At 33.0% G+C, this 8,523-nt stretch overlaps 1 long non-coding RNA gene across 1 annotated transcript; it reads left to right on the forward strand.

Moving 5' to 3' along the window:
* Window positions 1-856: 856 nt before the first annotated feature.
* Window positions 857-7,252, forward strand: LOC107867697. Its single transcript, XR_001673271.2, has 2 exons — window positions 857-1,677; window positions 6,622-7,252. It is a non-coding gene; the product is annotated as an uncharacterized LOC107867697 (long non-coding RNA).
* Window positions 7,253-8,523: the final 1,271 nt, after the last annotated feature.

The raw sequence follows: 8,523 nt of genomic DNA on the forward strand, positions 1-8,523 counted from the left end.
ATTGGTCAAATTGCAGAATTTGGAGATCTTAAATGGAGGTACAACATTAATTCTAAAATATCCATTAAGACAAAATGTTCAATAAAATATTGCAATTGAAATTATATAATAAGATTTGTTATGTGAAATCTGGTGAAATTTAGTAAATTCAAAAAAGTGAGAAATACACCCTGTATTTGGAACATATCATGTTATTAGGTTATTGGTGAAATTTTTTTTGTTGTTATTATATTATTGTTCTAGCATTATATTTATCTTTTCTTCATAGATGTAACTAAAGAATTTGAAGTTTCTATATATGATTATATATGATGTATACAAATATCTCAGAAATATTAAATGAATAGTTGAACCTTTTCTTTTAAGTAATATGATTTAATATGTTCGAAATATTATTAAGAAACAACATAAATGAGTAAAGCTAAAGTGGTGAGTATTGTGATGGAGGAGGGTGAGGGAAGAAAATTGTAGTGGTCGGGTAGGGTGTGGGATGGGTGGGGGTTGGGCTAGGTGGGTGAGTGTAGGCGGAGTAGTGGATGTAGGTGACGTTTAGGGGTGGGGATAGAAAAAGAATTCTTTTCTTGAAAAAAATAAAAAGTTTAAATTTTTTTGGGGTCAGGGTAGGAGGTGGGATCAAGGAAAATTCTTTAAATAGAATTTCAAAAATAATAGAAAAAAATTAGAAAGATGAGGTGGAAATGCGTTGGGTAGGGGGCTCGGGGTGGATGGTAGGGATTAGGGGTAGGTAGTGTAAGGGAAAAAAGCTTTCATAAAAATAAAATAAAATTTATTTATTTTGTTAGGGGAGGGGGTTTAGGGGGTGGGGTTAGAAAACAATTTAACAAAAATTTAAAAAGTTAAAAAATAATATAAAATTTAAGGGTGGGATGGTGGGGTAAAGGTGAAGGCTAAGTGTGAGATTTGGTGGGAAGAGTGATTTTGAGAGTAACATAAAATCTTTTAATTGAATTAATATAGCTGATATAATTTTTTTTCCAAATCAAACCAGCCTGAATGCCCATTTTATTAAACAAAAACATCAAAATTGATACAAATAACCAAATCAGGCCCAAATATTAGGTCAACCCGAGTCTAGTTCCATCAAAAAATCAGGAAAAAAATAAATCTCTAGGTTAAATTAGGAAACATTTTCTCAGCTCCGCCTCTTGCTCTTCCTCTGCCTTCATCGGATTTTCATCAACCATTCGTCGGCCCTCCATTGAGCTACCATGCAGCTGTCGTTGACCACCTACTTTCCATCATTATCTTCATGGCTAAAAAAAGCTAAGTTGTTGGACTTCCGTTTCGTTAATCATTAGTTAATGGGTTGAGTTTAATAGAAATTAATACCACCATCTTACTATCGATTAGTGAAAAGAAAATCTAGATCTATTTCTCTGTGATGAGTATTACTAAATACATCTAAGAAATAACACTTTAGATGTGATATTCCAACTGTTTGAACACCATAATCCTCAACATCCTTGAATCTCATTGGATGTGGGTTAGATTTTTAATAGAATTCCTTTCTAACAGTCGGTTTATCATCTCCATAGTAAATCGTTGCTATATAATTCATAATCTAATTATCTCCCATCAATTATTATATGTCTAGGTTTAATATTAAGCTGCATGTTAACATCTTCCCAGCAGTATACTAGAGTTTGATAATATCAGGTGCTTCTTGAATCTTTCTCTTTTATTATGCCGGTACCCCCTCTATCCATTTGAAAGAGATTGTTCCCTGTTCCTGCATTGAATTGGTACTACCTATTGTAGCAGTTGTTACTGTTTTGCACTCTACATTCTTGCACTAATCTTCGTATATTTATAGTTCCTGCTTTGTCAAATTTGCATATAGGTTTGCCTTTGTCTGGTAATTGCTCCACATTATTATAATGAAATTCACCTGCATAAGTAAACACCCAGTTAGCAAGAAAGTCAGCTAGAGTGTTACCTTCCCTATGGAAATGTATCACCATAACTGATATACTTTCTATCAATGCCTTTATGGACTTAACCTGTATAACCAAACTCCAAGGTATCTCCCATTGTGCATTCAGTACTGAACCATAATCCATGAATCACTTTCCAATACAAGCTGAGAAATATAATTCCTTCTGCAATAAATTAGACATGCCCTAATAGCCATTGCTTTTGCCTCTAGATTAGTAGTATCTCTAATTATGTTGTCCTGAGCTACCAAAAGATTACCCTGCTGATCCCTTGTATAGAAAGCAATAAAGCTAGGACCTGGATTTGTTTTTGAAGCACCATGAATGTTTCCTTTAAGCCACCCAACTTTAGGAGGTTTCCAATAGATCATCTTAAAAGAAGTAGTACCTCTGGATGTTTGTAATTCATCTAAAATTCTAACCCAATCTCTACCTAAAATACCAATATTAAACCTCACTTTTATAAATTTCACAATAGATCAGTAATCTCCTAGAAAACCTTCATAATAGAATAAGATTCTCCATGCCTAATAGTATTTCTTCTTTTCCACAAAAACCATACAATAACAATTGGTACCACTTTATATACAACTGTTACATTATAGTTCCCCCATGGTCTCTCCATATTCTGATCCTTTGCCTCAAGTTACCCTTTGCTCACTTATTCTTTCCCCTGCACAAAAATACTGCCACACTTTATTAGAAACTTCTCCTCTAAGAAATATATGTGAGATTATTTCTCTTCTGGGATTTTCACAACAAAAATATTCTTTAGAGATCTAAGTATTCCAGGTATATAATAAAGCAGCTGGGATCAAACCCTTCCATATTCTCCATGCTAAGAAACTAAATTTAAATGGTATCCCTCTACTCCATAAGGAATTAAGATCTTTATCCTCTACTTCCTTTGTTCTTATAACTTTCCAGGAACTCTTTGTGGAAAATCTGCCATTAGAATTTAAAGTCCACCATGGTTTATCCCTCTTATCTTCATAGCTTACACTGTCCATATAGTTTATCATATGCCCAATAACATGATCTGGTATTTCATCCTCATAATATCATAATTCAGCCCCCTTCAGTAAGAAAGTTCACAATATAAGATAAAGGATGACAAGTTAGAACTTGAGAGTGTTGTTTGAATAAAGGACCAGTATTAGTCCAATTATCAAACCCCACTGTAGAAGTTCCACCTATAGGCTCCCACCATATAAATTCCTCCGTTTTCTCTCTAATATCCATCATTTCTTTTCATACTTGTGACCCCCACTCCTTTGCACCACTAGCGGTAGTTGCCTCTTACAACATTTGTTTCACATATAGTCTGTGCATAAATTATTCTGATTTCTAAATCTCCACAAAAGTTTAGCATGCATTGTCTTAGCTATTTCAAAAATAGATCTAAAACCCAACCCTCATTCTTTCTTGGGTAAAGCTAAATTATTCCAAGTAGCCTAATGTTTGTTTCTCCATGTCTCCTTAGTCTATCAGAAAAAACCTGCAACTATTCTTTGCATCTCCTTGAGAACACTTTTAGGTGGAACCACTACTGATAGAGTATAAATAGGAATTCTTTGAAAAACATTTTTAATAAGAACTTTCTTTCCACCAAAAGATAACAATCTACCATTTTATTTTTGTAGCTTATTTTGAACTTATCAATCAGCTCAGAATAATGTTTCTTCTTCCTATTGGAATAAGATAGTGGATAACCAAGATATTTTAAAGGAAAAATTCCTTTGCTTATTTTAGTGGCCTGCTCAACCTGCATCACAACACTTTTAAAAGAATTCTGATGCATATAATAAAAGCTATTTTCCCTGTTAATCTTTTAACCAGATTCCAACTCATATTCATTCAAAATCTGAATAATCTTATTAATAGAGTATTCATTAGAAGAAATGAAAATTATTGTGTCATCAGCATATGCAAGATGATTCAATTCAGGACTCGATTTAGGCATACCAAAACCAATAAAAGCTCGTTCTTAAAAAACCTGATTAAGAGCTCTGGTCAACACCTCTGCTGATAAAATAAATAAAACAGGTGACAGAGGATCCCTTTTATTGACACCTCTAGTACAGTGAAAAAAACCCATAGACTGTCCATTTAATAAGATAGAATAAGATAATAATCTCCAAATAATATCAACCACTGCATTTGAAAAATCCATTTTTCTTAACACCTTCATTAAGAAAAACCATGAAACCCTTTCATAGGCTTTAGCCATGTCAAGATTCAATACTACATTAGAAGGTTTTTCTCTCTTCCCTATATCAATAATCAGTTATTAACCTAGCAGTACATTCTCAATAATACTTCTTTCCTTAACACAACCTGACTGATTAGGAGATATTAGATTTTATAGAATACCCTCCAATCTATCATGAATAATCCTAGGTAGGATTTTATTGATAAAATTACTAAGACTAATAGGTCTCAAATCTGAAAAAGACTGCACATTATCCTTTTTAGGAATGAGAATCAAATTAGTATGAGTAATAGATTTTGGGAGGATATTACCTACAAAGAAACTCTTAACCAACCTCATCATATCTCTGCCAATGATATCCCAACAAACCTAAAAAAATCTTTCTGTCAGTCCATCTGGTCCACTAGCATCGTTTCCATTTAATTTGAAAACTGCCTCTTTAATGGCCTACATCATCTCATTTTCCTTCTCAGCAATTATCTCTAGGATATTCTTCAATAATGGAAAGTCAGTTGCATCTCTTTCTTTTTTGAATTATTTTTTATAGAATTTTATTGCCTCATAGCAATTTGGCCTTCATCTTCTAACCAACAACCATTCTCATTAAGAATCTTAGAGATTTTACAACTTATTTTTTCTCCCCTTGATAATGCTATGAAAAAACTTATTGTTACTGTCCCTACTTTCAAACCAGTCATACCCTGCTTCCTACTGCCAATATCTTTCCTGCATTACAGTTCTATTTACTGTAGTTGGGTTTCTCAAATAGTTTTTTTCACCTTAACAATATCCTCTCTAATAATCAGTTGCTGAAAGATGTCTCCAAAAGTCTTTTTGCTCCATATAGACGGAGATTTTTTGACTTTTTAATCTTCCTTTTAAAGTCATTACAAGGATTCTCTGAATAATCATCATCCCAATTTCTTGGAACAATTTATTTAAATTCTGAATGATCTGTCCAAAATTTAAGAATCTAAATTGCTTCTAAACTATATTCTCTGTATTTCCACAAGTTTATAATAAAGGAGCATGATTAGACCCATTCCTGTATAGATGTTCCACCACTAAGGAATTAAACCTCTTATTAAAATCTTTATTAACAAATAACCTATCCAACTTCTAAAATATACAATCCTCTCCAACTCTTTTATTGTACTAAGTAAAAGGACTACCTTTGTGAATAATTTGTGTCAATTCACAAGATTTAATACAATCTCTAAAATCTTCTACATCAGCTGCAATAACTGACACCTGACCTATCTTGTCTGAAGCATTAAGAATTGTATGAAAATCACCTAACAGGAGCCAAGGGATTGAAACTCTGTTTTCAATGGCAAAGATACTGTCCCATAATTCCAACCTTTCATACTTATCATATCTAGCATATACAATTTTCATTGTGAAATCTATTCCCAAGGATTGATTCTGAATCAGCAAAGAGAGTTGTTCAGTATCACTCTCAATTGTGCATTGAAGCCATTATTAATAAAGCACCATATTTTTCCATTGTAGTTATGAAATATATATGGCATCTGCAACCTACCTATTTACCTATTTAAGTTTATGACATGCTGAAATAGTTCTAATAAAACTATAAAAGCAAACTAATGTACCCTATTCAACATTTGTACTCTCTCACAAGCCTGTTGGGATTTCACTGATCTAATATTCCACACAAGTACTCTCATTATTTCTTATTAGAAAAGTTGATACTTCCTCTTTTTGTCTGAGTTCTGCTAGGCGCAAAATTTTCACTAACATGATGCTTCTTATTTCTCCTTGCTTGCTTAACCATTTTATTAATTCTTAAAGAAACATCTGCATCTTTTAAAATTTGCTCATCTAAGTTCTCATTAGGAATTTCTTCCTTGTTCTATTCTAACAGACTTACAACTCCCCCTACTCTATCAAATTGATTAGTAAATATATCATGAAGTGTTGAATTGGTTTGAACTGAATCTCCTGTCCATATTGTATCCACAGGTGATGTTGGGTGTATTTATGTATTCTCGTATCACTATTCAAGTCTTTTTAACCTTGTTTTGAGGATGATTCATGCGATTTATGTATAATAATTATATAAATTAACTTTGAAGTGTTCAAGTGTGTAATTACAAGGTTTAATGGTGTTTTGTGTTTTCAAATGTGTTTTGATTCAAAGTGATCAATTAGAGTTCAATAGAGAAAACTAGTGTGACTAGCTTGAGCTAGTTGTTTGTCTAGTCTATCGTGTTAGGTTATAATGTGTTTAATGAGTTCCTAAGGTTTTTATTGTATATTTATATGCAAAACAACTCGGTTATAATGTTCAAGGGTCAATTGGATCAAAACAAGAGTCAAAACAATAAACTAGAGATCAAAGTGAATGAGGCCTAGTCTTAGTTTGTGTTTCTATTTCATTGTGTTGGATGTTGTGTTGTTTTGATCTCTAAATTGTTGTGTTTAATGTTACAGGATACTTGGTGAAGGGATTATGATGATATATGAAGAATATACAAGCTTCAAATTAAGCGAAAACAACTTAAAAAGGCTTGGAATGGATCACGGAAGCACAATATGCTACTTGATGCCAATTTGGATACCTAGAATGTCCAGGGATAGTGAGGGTGCGTGTCATGGTATTTTGGCACGTTCGACACTCCAAAATTTTCAGAAGGTATCAAAATAGTGAACTAAGGTGATACAGAGGTGACGCCTTGCCTAGAGACGTGATAAAACTAGTACGCAGCCTTGCCTGGAGCGGGGCTATAGCAGGCGGCGCCCTCTCCGGTCGCGGGCTCAATAACTGACAGTTTCCTTTTCCAACATGGAATTGGCTTTCTCCTATACTATAAATACATCATGGTAACATTTTTTTTACATACCTTTGGACGTCTTGGAGAATTAAGGAGGCTACCACAACTTATTTTTAGGGTTTTATTATCTTAAGTTTAGTTTGTTTCGTGGTTTGTATCATCAATCCAAGGGATTGGATGATGAATATTTCCATTAAAGGCTAAAACTCCCTTTTCGGGGTTAAGGCCAAGATCATGACTACTTTTGTTTTGAATTAAGTTTGTTAATTTTCTTATCATCATTGGTTGCTTGTTTGTTCTTGTTTTAACTATTTTAAGGATTAGCTACCCTTAGAATACATAAATTTTCAACCTTATGATCCTGAGAGAGGGAATAGAGATATAGAACATGGGAATAAATAAAGTATGGTTTTTATTTATTTATGAAATAAGGAATTCAAATTAGTGTCTAGGATAGACATGTACTTAGTTGCCTTACTTGATTCATATGTAGGATGATATTTGTAAAGAACGTAACTGAACCATTACATCTTTACTCAACGATGTAGTTTTAAGGTTGAACTTAGGTAAAGGATTAGAGGTTGGGAAACCATAATCATCCATTTAACCCTACGAATCAACAACCAAGATAAACGATTTAATAAATGAAGTTCTATAATGTAGTATGATTGTTCATAAGCCTTAACTGTGGATCTCTATCCTTTGATTGTCCAAAGTCATTTAATTTTTCATATTACTTTAGTTTATTTTTAGTTTACAATTCTCAAACTCTATTTGCTACTCTCCTCAATTGGTTAAAGTAGAATTAGATAGTCGGCGAACGCAAGTCCTTGAGAGATCGATACTTGGGCTTTCTTGAAACTATTTTACTACTTGATAAGAACATGTACCCCTGTGTATGCACTTGGTTGCTATCAATAGGCTCTTTCATAGATAAAGGAATGTCCACAATAACTAAAATCTTATTTGATACCTCTTCCTAATTTACTTCTCTCTTCTCCAAACCAGAAGATTCATTAGACACTAATATTGCTTCTAGGACTCTTCTGGCTATATTGTCTTACTTGCTCTTTACCCCTTACTTCCGTATTTTCAACATTATATGCATTAAAAGGCTGAATTTTCTTTGAGCTAATGTTCTTTTTTTTTTGTAGGTTCCTCTTGATCCAAGATCCCTAGAAGAACTGATCTAACTTGTTGATGGAAAAACTTGGTGACCCAGTCTTTTGTCGACATCTCCTTTGTCCCTTCTCCAATATTAATATAACCATTTTTCTTATTCTCTGATGTAATATTTTTGTTATTATGTTGTAGGTTTTCCCCAATTTCCTCAGTTAGAGTATTGAATTTATTAGTAGTATCTATCTTCTCATGTAAGATAGCTTTCTTATCTTGGTACTGATGTGGCATGGAAACATGATACTTTCAATGCTTACAATTTTGAAATTAAGATATTTTATTGTATATGATGCACTTTAGAGTGAATTGCAGGTAAAATAGGTCTAGAATAGGGTTTGAACAAAAAAGGAAGAAAAAAACCTGAAAAAGACCAACTTTAAGT

The sequence above is a fragment of the Capsicum annuum genome, chromosome 4 (assembly GCF_002878395.1).
Source record: "Capsicum annuum cultivar UCD-10X-F1 chromosome 4, UCD10Xv1.1, whole genome shotgun sequence".
Lineage (NCBI taxonomy): Eukaryota > Viridiplantae > Streptophyta > Magnoliopsida > Solanales > Solanaceae > Capsicum > Capsicum annuum.